Source organism: Sorex araneus, chromosome X (genome assembly GCF_027595985.1).
Source record: "Sorex araneus isolate mSorAra2 chromosome X, mSorAra2.pri, whole genome shotgun sequence".
NCBI lineage: Eukaryota > Metazoa > Chordata > Mammalia > Eulipotyphla > Soricidae > Sorex > Sorex araneus.
This window is the reverse complement of record NC_073313.1, coordinates 5,445,341-5,466,005: the sequence shown is the minus strand read 5'-3', so window position 1 is coordinate 5,466,005 and position 20,665 is coordinate 5,445,341.

Genomic DNA, 20,665 nt, shown 5'->3' with positions numbered 1-20,665 from the left:
GCCGGTCAGATGCCCGCCTCGGGTGCTGGGGGAGAGAACGGAGCACTGTGGCAAGGAGAGTCAGAAATGATTGATCTGGATAAGAACTGAGTGCAGAAGGAGAGAAGGGAAAAATAGGGTGACCTCTCAGTACCTGGATTGCAAACTATAGAGCCCAAAGTAGGAGGGAGAGGGAGGGAGGGAAAGAGAGAGACACAGAGAGAGACATAGAGGGAGAGATGGAGGAGAGGGATGGAGGAAAGAGAGAAAGTTCCTGCTTTAGATACAGGAGGGGGCGGGAGAGGGAGTGGTGGGAGGGAAAGTGGGGACATTGGTGGTGGGAATGTGAACTGTGAAGGCGGGTGTTGGATCAGTGTATGACTGAAACCCGATCGTGAGTAGCTTTGTAACTATCTCACTGGGATTCACTTCTTTAAAAAAGAAAAGATTCCGTGATGGGCCAGCTTTCAAAAACTTCTCCCCTGAATCAGTGCTGTGCCACATTCAGAGTCTTCACTGTCATCTCGGGACAATGCGTGATGGCAGCACGGAGACCACCTCTGAGATTCTGAGAAGTATTCTGTGGATACTCGGCGTGAGATGGTTATACTCAGATGTGGGCACTCGAGAAATCGGTACTCAGAGCGAGATGTGGATCCTCTGGCATGTGGCTGCCGGGAGTTAGACGCTGGGAGATGGACACTCGGAGCCGTGGATACTCCCAGCGATTCCATGCGTGAGACCTGAGGGATCGGAATGAGATGTGGCTAGTGTGGCTGAGGGTCTCGTTGGCAGCCCAAGGGCTCAAAAACCCAACAGGTGTGTATGTGAGCAAGCCTGCTCTGCATCCTGCAGCTGTCCACGTGTGTGCCACTGTGTGTGTGTGTGAATTAATTTTTGCCGCTGTCTGTGATCCCGCTTCATGACCACGGAGATCCTGCATGTCCCTCTCACCAAAGTATTTCTCCAAACCTATCGCTCTCCACAGGGGACACTGCCTGTTTGTGCTAGCCCCCCTACCCCCCAGATGGCCCTGCAGGAGCCACACTCACTCCTATGCAGAAACCGAGGTTGCCCCATAGGCCCCTGGAGCCAGTGTGTAGACAGACATGGGGGACACAGAGGCCAGAGCAAGGCCCACTCTCCAGGGAGGCCGCTGCCCACCTGCTTTCTTGTGGACTGTAAACCCAGGACCACCAATGGGGCAGAGGGTGGCAGGGGCGCAGCTGAGAGGAGGTGGTCGACGCACACAGTGACTCGAGTATGCCCACAGGGGGCAGAGTGTGTGTGCTGTGGGCCTCGGGTGCTGCTGTGCCAGGGTGCGGGGTGGGCGCAGTCCACGGCCATGGCTCTGGTCCCTGCTTCTCTGCTAGTAGCTATTTGCACACGGGCAGTGGGGGTTTGTGGCTGAGCCACTTCCTGTCAGAGACACACCTTGGCTCACCCCTGTCCCTCTGCCTAGGGACATCACTGCCTGTGGCCTCAGTGTCTTTTTTAAAAAATTGAATCCCAGTGAGATACAGTAACAAAGCTACTCACAATTGGGTTTCAGTCATACACTGATCCAACACCAGCTGGGGTATATCTGTCTGGGTGGAATCTGCTCATTTCTAGAGCAGGAAACAAGCATCAGGTCTGGTCTGGGGTAAGGGGGTTCGGGGGGGACTCCTGCTGCACCCCAGACAGCCCAACGTGACCAGACCTACTTTCTTGTGGCTGTAAACCCAGGACCACCAATGGGGCAAAGTGGACCCAGAAGAACATGAAGGAGAAGGGTCAAGAGGAAGAAAACCAGTAGTGGAGGAGGTGGTGGAGGAATGAAGGGAGAAGTGATTGAGGCCTTTGAGAATGAGCGGTAATTAGAAAAATCGTGTATTCTAATGAGGTGGAGTGTTGTTAAAGAGAACTAGATGACATCCGAAGAGGAGGAGGATTAGAGATACATATCTGAAAGTAGGAATTGGATAAAGAGTGAAAAAAACAAGCAGAGGAGGAGATGGTGGTGTGAAGAAAAGAAGAGTTGGACGACGAAAGGGCAAATAGAGGAAGATGAAGGGGACATCAGAAGATATGGATGGTGATTTTGAGTTTGAATTTGTTAATGGAATTTGTGAGGGGGAGGGACAGGGAAGTGTGGGGAGAGGGAGACACTGGAGGAGAAAAAGATAATCAGGAATATGAAGAGGAGATGGAAATGGAGGAAACACAAAAGTGTTTGAATCAGAGAAGGTGGATGAGCACAGTAGCAGAAGCAAACAGGTGAAGGACCAGGAGATGGAGGGAAGAAGACATGAAAAGAATAATTTCATGGAGAGGTAAGTAGAAGAAAAGAAGATGACACTGAAGGGGGGAGGCACTGAAAATTCGTCAAATAAGAGTAGGACGAGGAGGTACGGAGACACAGAAGATGGAGGAGGAGAAACAGGAGAAAGAAAACCAAAGCTGATGGAGGTGGTGAAGGAAAGCAGAAAAGTGGAGGATGCGTTTGAGAACAAGAGGTATGTAGAAGACTGGATATCAGGAGACAATGGAAGTGAAGGGGTGTAAACAAGAACAAGACAACATTAGCAGAGCAGGATTATGTGGTACGGAATCAAAAGGCAGAGTTTGAGAAGACGAGGAAGAAAACAGGTGGAGGAGGAGGTGGTGGCGGGAAGAAGAGTAGAACGAAGAAAACATCAGAAGAAGATGATGGGGACATCAGAAGAAGAGGTCGATGGGTGAATGGGAATTTGTATTTATGAATGATTTTGTGAGAGGTTGGACATGGAATTGTAGGGACGGGGAGACCTGTTGTTGAAAAAAGATGATGCACAATTGAAGAGATAGAATTGGAGGAAACACAAAAGTTTTTGAATTGGAGAAGGTCGAGGAGCACAGTTGAAGTAGCAAACTGGTGATGGATGTATGATGTTGGGAAATGACAAGAAGATGGTGATTTTTTAGAGAGGTAAGACAGAGGAATAAAGACAAAATATAAGAGGTGCGACAATGAAAAAAATCATCATGCAAGTAAAGGATGAGGAAGTACTGAAACACAAGATGGAAGAAGGAGGACCCAGAGAAAGAAAACTGGAGGTGCATTAGATGGTGGTGGAAAGAAGATAGAAGAGTAGGAGACATTTGAAAATGAGAGGTAAGTAGAAGAACTAAAGAGCACTTCTTGGTGCAGTTGAGTAAAAGAGAACTACTATGGAGGCATAGTGGTATAAAAGACAACAAGACAATGTTGGAACAGGAGGAGTATTTTGAGTTATGGAACCGAAAGGAATTTGAGGAAGAGGAGTGAGAAAACAGGCGGTGGAGGAGGTGGTGGAGGGAGAAGAAAAGAAGAGGTGGATGAGTTCATGGATGAGAGGTAGTGAGAAGAACTGAAGGGAAGGAAACTGTGGAGGCTGGAGTCAAAAATGGAACAAGGACGACATCAGAACAGGAAGAATTGCAGGTAAGGTCAACAAAGATGGAGATGGAGGAGGAGGCAGGAAGAAGAATACAGGCTGTAAGGAGGTGGTGGATGGACAAAGACAAGAAAGGAGGATGAGTGCATGGATGAGAGGTAAGTAGAAGGATGAGGATCAGCATACAGTGGAGGGAGAGTGGTGAAAACAAAAGGAGGCAAGAAGAGAACAGATGGTGGAATTGGAGTTTTGATGCCTAAGGGATGGGTTGAAGAACTCGGAGAGAGAAAACAGGAGGATGAGGAGGTGGTGGTGGGAAGAAGAAGAGAAGGATTTCGAGGACTATATGAAATGAGAACTTAATGAAGGATACTGCTGAGGCCGAGTCGAAAATGGATCATGGATGACATCAGAAAAAGAGGAATGGAGGTACAGAGGAAAAAAGGGGAGACAGAGGAGTAAGAGGGAAGAATAAAACAGTGGAGGAGAGGGACATGGGCAGAAGAAAAGAAGGCAGTACCATGAGTGGAGAAAACGGTAAGAAGGAGATGAAAGGGACATCAGAGAAGAGGTGGATGGGGGAATGGGAATTTGAATTTGTTTATAGAATTATTGAGGGGGAGGCACAGGGAGGTGTAGGGAGAGGGAGAACTGGAATTAAAAAAGATGATGCAAATATTGAAAAGGAGACTGGAAGGGAGGAAACACAAAAGCCTTTGAATTGGGAGAAGGTGGAGGATCACACTTGATGAAACAACTGGCGATGGATGTGGTGATGGACAGAAGAAGACAAGCATATGATGATTTGTTGGAGAAGTAACTAGAAGTGAAAAAAAAGGACACAGAGGAGGCGAGGCCGTGAAAATAGTCTGTCATGTAAGGAAAGGACTGGAAGCCATGAAGACCAAAGGCGGAACATGAGAACCCAGAAGAAGAAAACTGGAGGTGGATGAGGTGGTAGAGGAAAGAAGAGGGAAGTGGAGGATGTGTTTGAAAATGAGAGTTAAGTAGAAATGAAGTCTTGGTGGTGTGGAGTAAAAGAGTACTGTGGAGGAGTAGTGGTGTAAAAGACAACAAGACAATGTTGGAAGAGGAGGAGTATTTTGAGGTATGGAACAGAAAAGAGTTTGAGGAGAAGGAGTGAGAAAACAGGCGGTGGAGGAGGTGGTGGAGGGAGAAGAAAAGAAGAAGGAAGATGAGTTCATGGACAAGAGGTAAGTAGAAGAATGAAGAACAGCAGACAGTGGGGGTAGTGGTGAAGACGAAGGAGGCAATGAGACCAGAAGCTGGATTAGGAGGTACGACGCCAAACGGAGGAGTTGGTGGAGGAGGAGGTTAAAACAGGAGGAGGTGGTGGCGGGAAGAACAGTAGGATGACAAGAGGAGAAATAAAGAAGACGAAGACATCAGAAGATGAGGTGGATAGGTGAGTGGGAATTTGAATTTGTAAATGAAATTTGTGAGGGGGAGGGACAGGGAATTGTAGGGAGAGGGAGAACTGGTGTTGAAAAAGATGATGCAGATGTTGAACAGGAGACAGAATTAGAGGAAACTCAAGTGTTTGAATTGGAGAAGGTGGAGAAGCACATTTGAAGTAGCAAACTGGTGATGGACGCGGAAATATAGGGACAAAGACTCGAAAATGATGACATTGTGGAGAGGTAAGTAGAAGGAAAAAAGATAAAACATGGGAGGCAGGAGAGTGAAAAAGATCGGTCATGTAAAACACGGATTAGGATGCAGTGAAACACAAGATGGAAGGAGGATCCAGAGAAAGAAAACCAGAGGTGCATGAGATCGTGGTGGAAATTAGAGAAAAATGGAGGTTGCATTTGAAAATGAGAGGTAAGTAGACAAACTGAAGAGCAGTTCTTTGTGGAGTGGAATAAAAGAAACTATTTTGGAGGCGTAGTGGTGTAAAAGACAACAAGAAAATTTTGGAAGAGGAGGAGTATTTTGAGGTTTGGAACCAAAGGGACTTTGAAGAGGAGGAGTGAGAAAACAGGCGGTGGAGGAGGTGGTGGAGGGAGAAGAAAAGAAGGGGACGATAAGTTTGAAGACAAGAGGTAATGAGAACAACTAAAGGGAAGAAAACGAGGTTAGAGTTGAAAATGGAACAAGGACAACATCAGAACAGGAGGAATTGCAGGTAAGGGGATCAAAGGCAGAGATGGAGGAGAAGAATGAAGAAGAATACAGCCTGTAAGGAGGTGGTGGAGGGACAAAGAGAAGAAGGGGAGGATGAGTGCATGGATGAGAGGTAAGTAGAAGAATGAAGAGCAGAAGACAGTGAAGGCAGAGTGGTGAAAAGGAAGGAGGCAACAAGAGAACAAGAGCTGAAATTACAGGTATGGTGCCAAAGGGAGGAGTTGGAGGAGGAGATGGTGGTGGTGGAAAGAAGAAAAGAAGAGGGCAATGAGTTCCAAGATGAAAGATAATCAGAAGAACAGACGTGAAGGAAACTGTGGAGGCTGGAATTGAAAATGGAACAGAACAACATCAGAACAGGAGGAATTGCAGGCAAGGAGAACAAAGGCCACGTTGTGGAGGAAGAGTGAAGAATTCAGGCTTGAGGTGGTGGAGGGCCAAAAAAAAGGAGAGCATGAATGCATGAAGAAAGGTAAGTCAAAGGATGAACAAAGGCAAAAAGTGGAGGAAGAGTGGTGAAAACAAAGGAAGGAAGAAGAGAACAGAGTGTGGAATTGGAATTATGATGCCCAAGGGATGAGTTGAAGGAGTCAGAAAGAGAAAACAGGAGGAGGAGGAGGAGGTGGTGGTGGGAAGAAGAGAGGAGGAGGATTTCAAAAACTAGAGGAAATTATACAAACTGAATGAAGGACACATGGAGGCGGAGTCGAAAATGGAACATGGATGATGTCAGAAAAAGACGAATTGGAGTTACGGAGAAAAAAGGGGGAGATAGTGTAAGAAGTAGGAAGAAGAAAACAGGCATTGGAGGAGAGAAGGACTGGCAGAAGAAAAGAAGGCAGTACCACAAGTAGTGAAAACATCAGAAGAGGATGAAGGGGATATCGAGAAGAGGTTGATGGGGGGATGGGAATTTGAATTTGTGAATAGAATTTGTGAGGGGAGGGTCAGGGAAGTGTGGGGAGAGGGAGACCCTGGAGGAGAAATTGACGATGCAGAAGTTGAACAGTAGACGGAAATGGAGGAAACACAAAAGTGAATCAGAAGTTGGAGGAGCAGAGTAGCAGGAGCAAACAGCAGTAGGACCGGGTGATGGAGTGAAGAAGACATGAAGAGGATGATTTCTAGAGAGGTAAGTGGAAGAAAAGAAGACGACACAGAGGTGAGGCACTGAAAATAAACCCGTCAAATAACAGTAGGATGTAAGATATGGAGACACAGAAGATAGAGGAGGAAAAACCAGAGGGGAATCATGTGGTGAAGGAAAGGAGAGAAGTGGAGGATGCGTTTTAGAGCGAGAGGTAAGTAGAAGAAATGAAGAGCAGTAGACAATGGAAGTGTAGTTGTATTGCAAGAACAGCATTAGAAGAAGAGCAGGATTATGAAGTATGGAATCGAAAAGAGGAGTTTGAGAAGGATGAGAGAGAAAACAGGTGGAAGAGGAGGTGGTGGCGGGAAGGAGAAGAGTACAACGATGAGAACAGATGGATCAGAAGAAGATGATGGGGACATCAGAAGAAGAGGTGGATGGGTGAATGGGAATTTGTATTTGTGAATGATTTTGTGAAGGGTGGGACAGGGAATTGTAGGGACGGGGAGACCTGATGTTGAAAAAGACAATGTGTAATTGAAGAAATGGAATTGGAGGAAACAGAAAAGTGTTTGAATTGGAGAAGATCCAGGAGCAAATTTGATGAAGCAAACTGGTGATGTACGCGGTGATGGTGGGAAATGACGAGAAAATGATGATTTTTGTAGAGGTATGTAGGAGGAAAATAGACAAAACATAGGAAGGGCGACAGTGAAAATGAACCGTCATGTAAGAAAAGGACGAGGAGGTACTGAAAACAAGATGGAAGAAGGAAGACCCAGAAAAAGAAAACCGTAGGTGGGTGAGATGGTGGTGCAACTAAGAGAGAAGAGTTGGATACATTTGAAAATGAGAGGTAAGTAGAAGAACTGAAGAGCAGTTCTTGGTGGAGAGGAGCAAAGGAGAACTACTATGGAAGAATAGAGGTATAAAAGACAGCAAGACAATGTTGGAAGCAGAGGAGTATTTTGAGGTATGGAAACAAAAGGAGTTTGAGGAGGAGTTAGAAAACAGGCGGTGGAGGAGGTGGTGGAGGGAGAAGAAAAGAAGAGGAGGATTAGTTCATGGGCCACAGGTAAGTAGAAGGATGAAGAGCAGGAGACATTGGAGGCAGAATGATGAAAACAAAGGAGGCAACAAGAGAACAGGTTCTGGAATTGGAGGTACGATGGCTAATGGAGGATTTGTAGGAGGAGGAGGAGGGAAATAACAGGCAGAGGGGCAGGTGGTTTCAGGAAGAAGAATAGGATGTCGAGAAATTAATTAAGACGAAGACATCAGAAGAGGTGGTGGGTAAATGGGAATTTGAATTTGTGAATGGAATTTTGAGGGGGAGGGACAGGGATGTGAAGGGAGAGGGAGACATGATGTTGAAAAATACGATGTAGATAGTGAAGAGGAGACAGAAATGGAGGAAACACAAAAGTGTTTGAATCGAAGTAGATGGAAGACCACACTTGATGAAGCAAACTGGCGATGAACGTGGTGATGGATGAAGAAGACAAGAGATGATGATTTTGTGGAGACATAAGTAGAAGCAAAAAAGAACACAAGGAAGAGGCGAGGCCGTGAAAGGAGTCCGCATGTAAGGAAAGGACAGAGGTACGGAAACCTAAGGTGGAATTTGAGGACCCTGAGGAAGAAAACCGGGGGTGGATGGGGTAGTGAAGAAAAGAAGAGAGAATTGGAGGATGCGTTTGAAAATGAGAGGTAAGTAGAAGAACTGAAGAGCAGTTCTTGGTGGAGTGGAGAAAGAGAACTGCTCTGGAGCCATAGTGGTTTTTAAGAAAATGTTGGAACGGGAGGAGTATTTTGAGGAATGGAACTGAAAGGAGCTTGAGGAGGAGGAGTGAGAAAACAGGCGGTGGAGGAGGTGGTCGAGGGAGAAGAAAAGAAGAGGAGGACAAGTTCATGGACGAAAGGTAAGTAGAATGAAGAGCAGCAGACAGTGGAGGCAGAGTGGTGAAGAAGGAGGCAACAAGAGAACAGGAGCTGGACTTGAAGGTACGATGCCAAAAGGAGGAGTTGGAGGAGGAGGAGTGAGAAAACTGGTCGAGGAGAAGGTGGTGGAGGGAGAAGTGTAGGACGATAAGAGGAGAAATAAAGAAGATGAAAACATCAGAAGAAGAGGAGGATGGGTGAATGGGAATTTGAATTTGTGAATGGAATTTGTGAGGGGGAGGGACAGGGAACTGTGGGGAGAGGGAGAGCTGGTGTTGAAGAAGCCAATGCAGATGTTGAAGAGGATATGGAGTTTGAGGAACCAGAAAAGTGTTTGAATTGGGAGAAGGTGGAGGATTACAGTTGAAGTAGCAAACTGGTGGTGGACGCGGTGATGGAGGGAGAAAGACGCGAAAATGATGACATTGTCGAGAGGTAAGTAGGAGGAAAAAAGACAACAGAGGAGGCACAACAGTAATAAAGATTGGGCATGTAAAAAAAGGATGAGGAGGTACTGAAACACAAGATGGAAGGAGGACCCAGAGAAAGAAAACCAGAGGTGCATGAGATGGTGTTGGAAATAATAGAGAAGTGGAGTATGCATTTGAAAATTAGAGGTTAGTAGAAACACTGAAGAGCAGTTCTTGGTGGAGTGCAATAAAGGAGAACTTATGGAGGTATTATGATGTACAAGGGAACAAGACTATGGTGGAAGAGGAGGAGTTTTTGAGGTATGGAACCGAAAGGAATTTGTGGAGGAGTGATAAAACAGGCGGTGGAGGAGGTGGTGGAGGGAGAAGAAAAGAAAAGGACTATGAGGGGTTGGAGTGATAGCACAGTGGGTAGGGCATTTGCCTTGCACGTGGCCGACCCGCGTTCAATCCCCGGCATCCCATATGGTTCCCCAAGCACCGCCAGGAGTAAGTCTTGAGTGCAAAGCCAGGAGTAACCCCTGAGCATCACTGGGTGTGACCCAAAAAGCAAAAAAAAAAAAGAAAGAAAGAAAAGGACTATGCGTTCGAAGAAGAGATGTAATGAGAACTAGTAAAGGGAAGCAAACTGAAGGCTTGAGTTGAAAATGGAACAAGGACGACATCAGAAATGGAGGAATTGCAGGAAAGGAGAACAAAAGCAGAGATGGAGGAGAAGGATGAAGAATACAGGTTGTAAGGAGTTGGTGGAGAAACAAAGAAAAGAAGGGGAGGATGAGTGCATGTACGAGAAGTAGAGGAATGAAGAGCAGAAGACAGTTGTGGCAGAGTGGTGAAAAAAAGGAGGCAACAAGAGAACAAGAGCTGGAATTGGAGGTATGATGCCAAACGGAGGAGTTAGAGGAAGAGGACAGAGAAAACAGGTAGAGAAGAAGTTGGTGGTAGGAAGAATAAAAGTAGACAACGATGAGTTCAAAGATGAGAAGTAATGAGAAAAACTGAATTGGAGTTACAATGCCAAAGAGATGAGTTGAAGGAGCCGGAAAGAGAAAACAGGAGGAGGAGGAGGAGGTGGTGGCGGGAAGAAGAAAAGAGAGGAGGATTTTGAAGACTAGAGGTAATGATATGAATTTAATGAAGGACACACTGTGGAGGCCGAGTCAAAAATAGAACATGGATGACGTCACAACAAGAGTAATTGGAGGTATGGAGAAAAAAGGTAGAGATAGAGGAATAAGAGGGAAGAAGAAGAAATCAGGCAGTGGAGGAGAGAGTGATGGGCAGAAGTAAAGAAGGTAGTACCACAAGTAGAGAAAAACATCAGAAGAAGATGAAGGTGATGTCAGAGAACAGGTGGATGGGCGAATGGGAATTTGAATTTGTGAATGGAATTTGTGAGGGGAGGGACAGGGAAGTGTGGGGAGAGGGAGACCCTGGAGGAGAAAAAGATTGTGGGAAGTGGAAGGAGATGGGCCCAGAATAAGAAAACCGGTGGTCGATGAGATGGTTTGGAAGTAAGAGAAAAGTGGAGAATGCGTTTGCAAATGAGAGGTAAGTATAAAACTGAAGAGCAGTTCTTGGTGGAGTGGAGTAAAAGAGAACTACTATGGAACAGAAAGTAATTTAGTAAGAGGAGTGAGAAAACAGGTGGTGGTGGAGGTGGTGGAGGGAGAAGAAAAGAAGAGGACGATGAGCTCAAAGACGAGAGGTAATGAGAAGAACTAAAGAAAGGAAACTGTGGAGGCTGTAGTTGAAAATGGAACAAGAACGACTACAGAACAAGAGGAATTGCAGGTAAGGAGAACAAAGGCCGAGATGGAGGAGGAGCAAGAACAATACAGGCTGTAAGGAGGTGGTGGAGGGACAAAGAAAAGAAGAAAGGATGAGTGCATAGAAGAGAGGTAAGTAGAAGGATGAAGAGCAGCAGACAGTGGAGAGAGAAAGGTGAAAACAAAAGGAGTCAAGAGAGCAGAGGGTCGAATTGGAGTTATGATGCCAAAGGGATGAGTTGAAGGAGTCAGAGAGAGAAAACAGGAGGAGGAGGTGGTGGCGGTAAGAAGATAAGAGGAGGAGCTTATTAGTAAATCTGTAGAGCAGGAGACAATGAAGTGGAGTGGTGGATAAGAGAATAAGACAACATCCAAAGAAGGAGGAGGATTGGAGGTACAGTACCAAATGGAAGAGTTGGAGAAGAAGGAGGGACAAAGCAGGCAGAGGAGCAGGTGGTAGAGGGAAGAAGAAAAGAAGTGTAGGACAACAAGCAGAAATATATCAGTGGTATTTGAAGGGGACATTTGAAGAAGAGGTGGATGGGTATGGGAATTTGAATTTGTGATGTAATTTGAGAGTGGCAGGGTCAGGGAAGTGTGGGGAGAGGGAGACCCTAGAGGAGAAAAAGACAATGAAAGAGTAGAAGAGCAGATGGAAATGGAGGAAACACAAAAGTGTTCGAGAGACGGTGGAGGTGCATAGTAGATGAAGCAAACACGTGAAAGATTCAGTGACGGAGGGAAGAAGACAAGAGTATTATTTCACAGAGTGGTAAGTAGAAGGAAAAAGACGAAACAGGCGGCGAAGCAGTGACAAGGAACCCATGAGTAAAAGGAGGACCAGGAGGTCGCAGACACAAGAAGATGGAGGAGCAGGGCCCTGACAAAGAAAACCGGTAGTATAGGAGGTTGTGGAGGAAAGAAGAGATAAGTGCAAGATCCCTTTGCGAATGAGAGGTAAGGAGAAGAACTGAAGAGCAGAAGACAATGGAAGTGGAGTGGTGTAAACAAGAACAAGAAAACATTAGAAGAAGAGGAGGACTTTGAGTAGTTTGAGGGAGAAAACGGACAGAGGAGTAGGTGGTGGCGGGAAGAAGAATTGGACGATGAGAGGAGAAATTAAAGAAGATGAAACATCAAAAGCAGAGGTGGATGGGTGAATGGGAAGTTGAATTTGTGAATGGAATTTGTGAGGAGGAGGGACTCGGATGTGTAGGGAGAGGGAGACCTGGAGTTGAAAAAGACGAAGCAGATATTGAATTGGAGATGGAAATGGAGGAAACAGAAAAGTCTTAGAATCAGAGAAGGTGGAGGATCACACTTGACGAAACAACTGGTGATGGACATGGTGATACACGGAAGAGGACAATCAGATGATGGTTTTTTTGAGAAATAAGTAGAAGGGGTAAAAATGGACACAGAGGAGTCGAAGCTGTGAAAAGAGTCCCTCAAGTCAGGAAAGGACTGGGAGATATGGAGACCGAATGCAGTATTTTAGGACCAAGAGGAAGAAAACCAGAGGTGAATGGGGTGGGGGAGGGAAGAAGAGAGAAGTGGAGGATGCGTTTGAATATGAGAGTTAAGTAGAAAACTGAAGAGCAGTTCTTTGTGGAGTGGAGTAAAAGAACTGCTATGGAGGCATAGTGGTGTAAAAGTCAGCAAGACAATGTTGGAAGAGGTTTGGAACCAAAAGGAGTTTGAGGAGGAGGAGTGAGAAAACAGGCGGTGGAGGAGGTGGTGGAGAGAGAAGAAAAAAAGAGGAGGATGAGTTCATGGACAAGAGGTAAGTAGAAGAATGAAGAGCAGCAGACATTGGAGGCAGAGTGATGAAAATGAAGGAGGCAACAAGAGAACAGGTGCTGGAATTGGACGTACGATGCCAAACGGAGGAGTTGGAGGAGGAGGAGGGAGAAAACAGGCGGCGGAGGAGGTGGTGGCGGGAAGAAGAGTGGCAACGAGAGGAAAAATAAGAGAAAGACATCAAAAGAAGAGTTGGTTGGGTGTTGGGAGTTTTCATTGAAAAAGACAATGCAGATGTTGACAAAGAGACAGAAATGGAGGAAACACAAAAGTGTTTGAATCCAAATAGTTGGATCACACTTGACGAAACAAACTGGAGAAGGATATGGTGACAGACAGAAGACAAGCAGATGATGATTTTCTGGAGAGGTAAGTAGAAGCGAAAAAGGACAGAGAGCAGGCGAGGCCGTTAAAAGAGTCCGTCATGTAAGTAAAGGACAGGGAAATACGGAGACCGAAGGCAGAACATGAGGACCCAGAGGGAAAAAAAACGGAGGTGAAAGGGGTGGTGGAGGAAAGAAGAGAGAAGTGGAGGATGCGTTTAAAAATGAGAGGTAAGTAGAAAAACTGAAGAGCATTTCTTGGTGGAGTGGAGTAAAAGAGATCTACTATGGAGGCGTAGTGGTGTTAAAGACAAGACAATGTTGGAAGAGGAGTATTTTGAGGTTTGGAACCGAAAGGAGTTTGAGGAGGAGTGAGAAAAATGGCGGTGGAGGAGGTGGTGGAGGGAGAAGAAAAGAAGAGGAGAAGTTCGAGACGAGAGGTAATGAGAACAACTAAAGTGAAGGAAACTGGAACCTGGAGTTGAAAATGGAACAAGGACGACATCAGAACAGGAGGAATTGCAGGTAAGGAGAACAAAGGCCGAGATGGAGGAGGAGGAGCAAGAAGAATACAGGCTGTAAGGAGGTGGTGGAGGGACAAAGAAAAGAAGGAGAGGATGAATGCATGAAGAAAGGTAAGTAGAAGGATGAAGAGAGGCAGACAGTGGAGGAAGAGTATAGAAAACAAAGGAGGCAAGAAGAGAACAGAGTGAGGAATTGGAGTTATGATTCCAAAGAGATGAGTTGAAGGAGTCATAAAGAGAAAACAGGAGGAGGAAGAGGTGGTGGTGGGAAGAAGAAAAGAGAGGAGGATGATTTTGAAGAATAGAGGAAATGACATTAACTGAATGAAGGTCACTGTGGAGGCCGAATTGAAAATTGAACATGGATGACGTCACAATAGTAGGAATTGGAGTTACAGAGGAAAAAGGTGGAGATAGAGGAGTAAGACGGAAGAAGAAAACAGGTGGTGGAAGAGATGGGGACCGGCAGAAGAAAAGATGGCAGTACCACTTTTGGAGAAAAACGTCAGAAGAAGATAAAGGGGACATCAGAGAAGAGGTGGATGGTGGGATGGGAATTTGAATTTGTGAATGGAATTTGTGAGGTGGAGGGCCAGAGACGTGTGGGGAGAGGGGACTCTGGAGGAGAAAAGATTGTGGAAAGTAGAAGATTACAGAAATGGAGGAAACACAAAAGTGTAGAAATCGTAGAAGTTGGAGGAGCATAGTAGATGAAGGAAACAGCCAAAGGACGGGGTGATGGAGGAAAGAAGATTACAGGAGGATGATTTAATAGACAGGTAAGTAAAAAAAGCCAAGTCACAGAGGAGGTGAGTCAGTTAAAAAGAACCCATCAGGTAAGAGGAGGTCGAGGCACAATGGACCCAGAATAACATGGAGGAGGAGTACTGAGAAGTGAAAACCAGCAGTAGAGGAGGTGGTAGAGGAATGAAGTGCGAAGACAATGAGGCCTTTGAGAACAAGAGCTGATTTGTAAAACTGTACTGCAGGAGAAAATTAAGCGGAATGTTGGATTACAGAATAAAATGACATCCGAAGATGAGGAGGATTGGAGGTACAGAACCGAACGGAAGAGTTGGGGAAGAAGGAGGGATAAAGCAGGCGGAGGAGGAGGTAGTAGAGGGAAGAAGAAAAGAAGAGTAGAGGGGCTGGAGCGATAGCACAGCGGGGAGGGTGATTGCTTTGCACGCGGCTGTCCCAGGTTCAATCCCCAGCATCCCATATGGTCCCCTCAGCACCGCCAGAAGTAATTCCTGAGCAGAGAACCAGGAGTAACCGCTGAGCATTGCCGGGTGTGACCCAAAACGCAAAAAGAAAAAAGTAGAACAACGAGAGCAGAAATATAAATATAAATTTGAATTTGTGAATGGAATTTGACAGGGGGAATGTCAGGGAAGAGTGGGTAGAACGAGATCCTGGAAGAGAAAGAGACGATGCAGAAGTAGAAGAGCAGACGGAAATGGAGGAAACACAAAAATTTTTGAATCAGAGAAGGTGGACGTACACAGTAGCAGGAACAAAGAGCTGAAGGACCGGGTAATGGAGGGAAGAAGAGAAAAAGAGGATGATTTCATGGAGAGGTAAGTAAAAACAGGAAAGAAGTGACAGAGGAGGTGAATCAGTGAAATAGAACCCATCAAGTAAGAGAAGGTCGAGGCATAATGGACCCACTATAACATGAAGGAGGAGTACCGAGAGGTGAAAACCAGCAATGGAGGAAGTGGTCTTGGAGCAAATGTCGAAGACGATGAGGATATTGAGAACAAGAGCTGATTAGAAAACCTAGAGCAGGAGACAATAAAGGGGAGTGGTTGAGAAGAGAATAAGGGGACTTCCAAAGAGTAGGAGCATGGGAGGTACAGAATGGAATGGAGGAGGTGGAGAAGGACAAAGCAGGCAGAGGAGGAGGAGGTGGAGGAACAAGAAAAGAGTAGGACAATGAGAGAAGAAATATGTCAGAGGTACTTAAAGGGGACATTTGAAGAAGAGTTGGATGAGGGCGATGGCAATTTGAACTTGTGAATGAACTTTGTGGGGGGAGCGTCAGGGAAGTGTGGGGAGAGGGAGACCCTAGAGGAGAAAAAGACAATGCAGAAATAGAAAAGCAGATGGAAATGGAGGAAACACCAAGTGTTTGAGAGAAGGTGGTATTGCACAGTAGATGAAGCAAACAGGCAAAGAATGGGGTTATGGTGGGAAGAAGACAAGAAAAGGATTTCATAGAGTGGTAAGTAGAAGGAAAGAGAAGGAAAAAGCACACACGAGAAGATGGAGGAGGAGGAGCCAGAGGAAGAAAACTGGTAGTAGAGTAGGTTTTAGAGGAAAACGATAGAAGTGGAGGATGCATTTGAGAACGAATGGTAAGTAGAACTGAAGAGCAGGAGACAATGGAGGCAGTATAGTGTAAACAAGAACAAGACAATGTTAGAAGAAGATGAGGACTTTGAGGAGTTTGAGCGAGAAAACAGGAGGTGGAGGAGTTGGTGGCAGGAAGAATAGTAGGACAACCTGAACAGAAATAAATGAAGATGAAGACATCAGAAAAAGAGGTGGATGGGTGAGTGGGAATTTGATTTGTGAATGGAATTTGTGAGGGGGAGGGACAGGGAAGTGTAGGGAGAGGGAGACCTGGAGTTGATTAAGACGGTAAAGATGTGGAAGGTGAGAGAAATGGAGGAAACACCAAAGTGTTTGAATCGGAGAAGGTGGAGGATCATACTTGATGAAGCAAAGTGGCGATGGATGTGGTGATGGAGGGAAGAATACAAGGAGATGATGATTTTGTGTAGAGGTAAGTAGAAGCGAAAAAGAGGTCACGGGGAGGTGAGGCAGTGAAAATAATCTGTCATGTATGGAAAGGACAGGAAGGTTCGATGACAGAGGATGGAAGAGTAGGACCCAGAGGTATAAAACCGGGGGTGGACTGGTTGGAGGAGGAAAGAAGAGAGAAGTGGAGGATGCTTTTGAGAACCAGTGGTGAAGTAGAACTGAAGAGCAGAAGACAATGGAAGCATAGTGGTCCGAAAGACTACAAGACATCATTAGAAAAGGAGGAGGATTTTGATGTAAGGAACCAAAATGAGCTTCGGGAGGAGGGAGAAAACAGGCGGTGGAGGAGGTGGTGGAGGGAGAAGAAAAGAAGAGAAGGATGAGTTCATGGATGAGAGTTAAGTGAAAGAATAAAGAGTACCGGATAGTAGAGGCAGAGAAGTGAAAAACGAAAGGAGGCAACAAGAGAAGAAGAGCCAGAATTGAAGATATGATGCCAAACAGAAGAATTGGAGGAGAAGGAGGAAGAGGAGGCCGTGGTTGGAAGAAGAAAAGACGATGAATTCGAAGATGAGAGGCAATGAGAAGAACTGATGGGAAAGGAACTGTGGAGGCTGGAGTCGAAAATGGAATATGGACGACATCAGAACAGGAGGAATTGCAGGTACAGGAAACAAATGCTGAGATGGAAGAGGAGGGGAGAATAATACAGGCGGAAAGGAGGAGTTGGTGGCAGGAAGTTGGTGGAGGGACGAAGAAGAGAAGGGGAGGATGATTGCATGGACGAGAGGTAAGTAGAAGAACGAAGAACAGCAAAGAGTGGAGGGAGAGTGGTGAAAACCAAAGGGAAAAGAAGAGAGCAGAGTGCAGAATTGGAGTTATGATGCCGAAAGGATTATCTGGAGGAGTCTGAGGAGGAAAACAGGTGGAGGATGAGGTGGTGGTGGTGGAAAGAAGAAAACAAGAGGAGGAGGATTTTGAGGACTAGAGGAAATGAGAAGAACTGAGTGAAGTACAGTGTGCAGGCTGCTTTGAAAATGGAATATGGAGTACATCAGAATAAGAGGAATTGGTATCATGGAGAAAAAGTCATAGATCAAGGGGTAAGAGGGTAGAAGATGAAATCTTAGTTTATAATAATGGGGCAGAAGAAGAAATGAAAATTGGGACCAGGAGTGGAGAAAAATGTCAGAAGGAGATGAAAGGGACATCAGAAGAAGAGGTGGATGGGGAATGGGTTATTGGATTTGTGAGGAGGAATGACAGGGAAGTGTGTGGAGAGCGAGACTCTGGAGGATAAAAAGACAATGCAGAAGTAGACAGGACAGAAATGGAGGGATCACGAATGTGTTTGAATCTGAGAAAGTGGAGAAGCATAGTAGACGAAGCAAAGATGCGAAGGACTGGTGATGTAGGGAAGAATACAAGGAAGATTATTTCTATGAGAGATAAGAAGAAGAGCTGAAGAGCAGGAGATAATGGATGCGTAGTGGTGTAAAAGAGATCGTTAGAAGAGGAGGAGGGTTTTCAGATATAAAACAAAAAGTAGGAGTTTGAGGAGGAGGAGGGAGAAAACGGGCGGAGGAGGTGGTGGTAGACGGAAGAAGAAAAGAAGGCCAATGAGATTGAAGATGAGAAGAAATGAGTTGAACTGAACGGCAGGAGACTTTGGAGGCTGCATTCAAAAATGGAACACAGATGATATCAGACAATGAGAAATGGGAGGTATGGCAAACAAGGGCAAAGATGGAGGAGGAGGTGGGAAGAAGAAAACAGGCGGAGAGGATTTGGTGGAGGAATGAAGAAAAGAAGAGGAGGATGAGTGCATGCACGAGAGTTAAGTAAAAGATGAACAGCAGCAGACAGTGGAGGGAGTCCTTTCTCCAAAATGAAAGGAGGCAAGAAGAGAAGATAGGGCGGAATTGCAGTCATGATGCCAAAAGGATGTGTTGGGGGAGTCAAAGGGAGAAAACAGGTGGTGCAGGAGATTTTGGCGTGATAAAAAAAGAAGAAAAGGAGGATGTGAGGAAATAAAAAAATTGAGTGAAGGACACTGTGGAGACCCAGTTGAAAATGGATCACGGACGACGTCAGGATAAGAGGTATTGGAGGTACGGAGAAAAGTGGTGGAGATTGAGGAGTAAGAGGGAAGAAGATGAAAAAGGTGGTGTAGGAGATCTGGGTGGGAAGAGGAAAAGAAAGACAGGACTACAGGGGAGAAAAATGTCAGAAGATGAAGCGGACATCAGAATAAGAGGTGAAAGGTGGAGTGGGAATTTGAATTTGTGAATGGAATTTGTTGAGGGGGAGGGAAGGGAGTCGGGGAGAGGGAGACCCTGGAGGAGAAAAAGACGATGCGGAAGTAGAAGCGGAGACAATTGAGGAAACACAAATTGTTTGAATCAGAGAATGTGAAGGAGCACAGTAGACGAAGCAAACAGGTGAATGATAAGGTGATGGAAGAAGATAAGGAGAGGATTATTTTCTGTAGTGGTAAGTAAAAGAAAAACAAGACGAGGAGGTCGAGGCAGAATGGACCTACAATAATGTGGAGGAGGAGGACTAAGAGTTGAAAACCAGCAGTGGAGGAGTTGGTGGAGGAATGAAAGGAGAAGATGATGAGACCTTTGAGAACCAGAGGTAATTAGAAAAACTGTAGAGCAGGAGACAATGAGGTGGAGTGGTGGAAAATAGCATAAGTCTTCATCCATAGACGAGGAGAATTGGCAGTACAACTGAATGGAGGAGTTGGAGAAGACAACGGGACAAAACAGGCAGAGGAGGAGGTGGTGGAGGGAAAAAGAAAAAGGATAAGGACGACGAGAGCAGAAATATTTCCAAGGAAGTTGAAGGGGACATTTGAAGAAGAGGTGATGAGGGAATGGGAATTTGAATTTGTGAATGGAATTTGTGAGGGGGAGGTACAGGGACGTTTGGGTAGAGGGAGACCCTGGAGGAGAACAAGATGATGCATAGGTAGAAGAACAGATGGAAACAGAGGAAACACAAAAGTGTTGGAGAGAAGGTGTAAGTGTATAGTAGACGAAGCAAACAGGCGAAGGACATGGTGATGGAATGAAGAAGACAAGAATAGCGTGATTAATGGAGTGGTAAGTAGAAGGGGAAAAGAGGACACAGGAGGCGAGGCAGTGAAAACTCATCAAGTAAGACTAGGAGGAAGGGTATGCAGACACAAGAAGATGCAGGAGGAGGATCCAAAAGAATAAAACCGGTGGTAGAGGAGGTGGTGGAGAAAGAAGAGATAAGTGGAGGATGTGTTTGACACGAAGAGGTAGTAGAAGAACTGAAGAGGGGGCTAGAGCAATAGCACAGCGGGTAGGGCGTTTGCCTTGCACGTGGCCGACCCGGGTTCAATTCCCAGCATCACATATGGACCCCTGAGCACTGCCAGGGGTAATTCCTGAGTGCAGAGCCAGGAGTAACCCCTGTGCATCGCCGGGTGTGACCCAAAAAGCAAAAAAAAGAAGAACTGAAGAGCAGGAGACAATAGAGGCATAGTTCTGTAAAGGAGAACAAGACAAGTTAAGAATAAGAAGAGGACATTGTGGTACAGAACCAAAAAGAGGACTTTGAGAATTTCGAGGGAGAAAACAGGCGGAGGAGGAGGTGGTGGCAGGAAGAAGAATAAGAGAAGGACGACGATAAGAGAAATAAGTTAAAGGAAGATGAAGGGGACATTAGAAGAGGTAGATGAGTGAATGGTAACTTGAATTTGTGAATGGAATTTGTGAGGGGAGGGACAGGGAAATGTGTGAAGCAGGAAACCTGGAGTTGAAAAAGACGATGCAGATGTTGAAGAGGAGATGGAAATGGAGGACAAAGAAAAGTGTTTGAATCAGAGAAGGTGGAGGAGCATAGTTTACAAAGCAAACTGGAGATTGATGTGGTGATGGAGGGAAGAAGACAAGCAGATGATGATTTTATGGAAAGATAAGTCGAAGCGAAAAGAAGACAGATGAGGCGAGGCAGTGAAAAAGAACCCGTCATGTAAGAAAAGGATGAGGAGGTACAGAGACATAAGACATAAGTGGAGGGCCAGAGGAAGAAAACCAGCAGTGATGGAGGAAAGAGAGTGATTTGGAGGATGCTTTAGAGAACCAGAGGTAAGTAGAAGACCTGAAGAGCAGGAGACAATGGAGGCGTAGTGGTGTAAAAGACAACAAGACAAGTTTAGAAGAGGAGGGGCATTTTGAGGTAAGGAAACTGAAAGGAGTTTGAAGAGGAGGATGAGTTCATTTACGAGAGGTCAGTAGAAGAATGAAGAGCAGCGGACAGTAGAGACAGAGTGATGGAAACGAAAGGAGCCAACAAGAGAACAGGAGTTGTAATTGGAGGTAAGATGCCAAACGGAGGAATTGAAGGAGGAGGAGGGAGAAAATAGGTGGAGGAGGAGGTGGTGGCGGGAAGAAAAGAAGAGGAGGAAGACGAGATGAGAAATTTGTCAGAAGATGAAGGGGACATTAGAAGAAGAG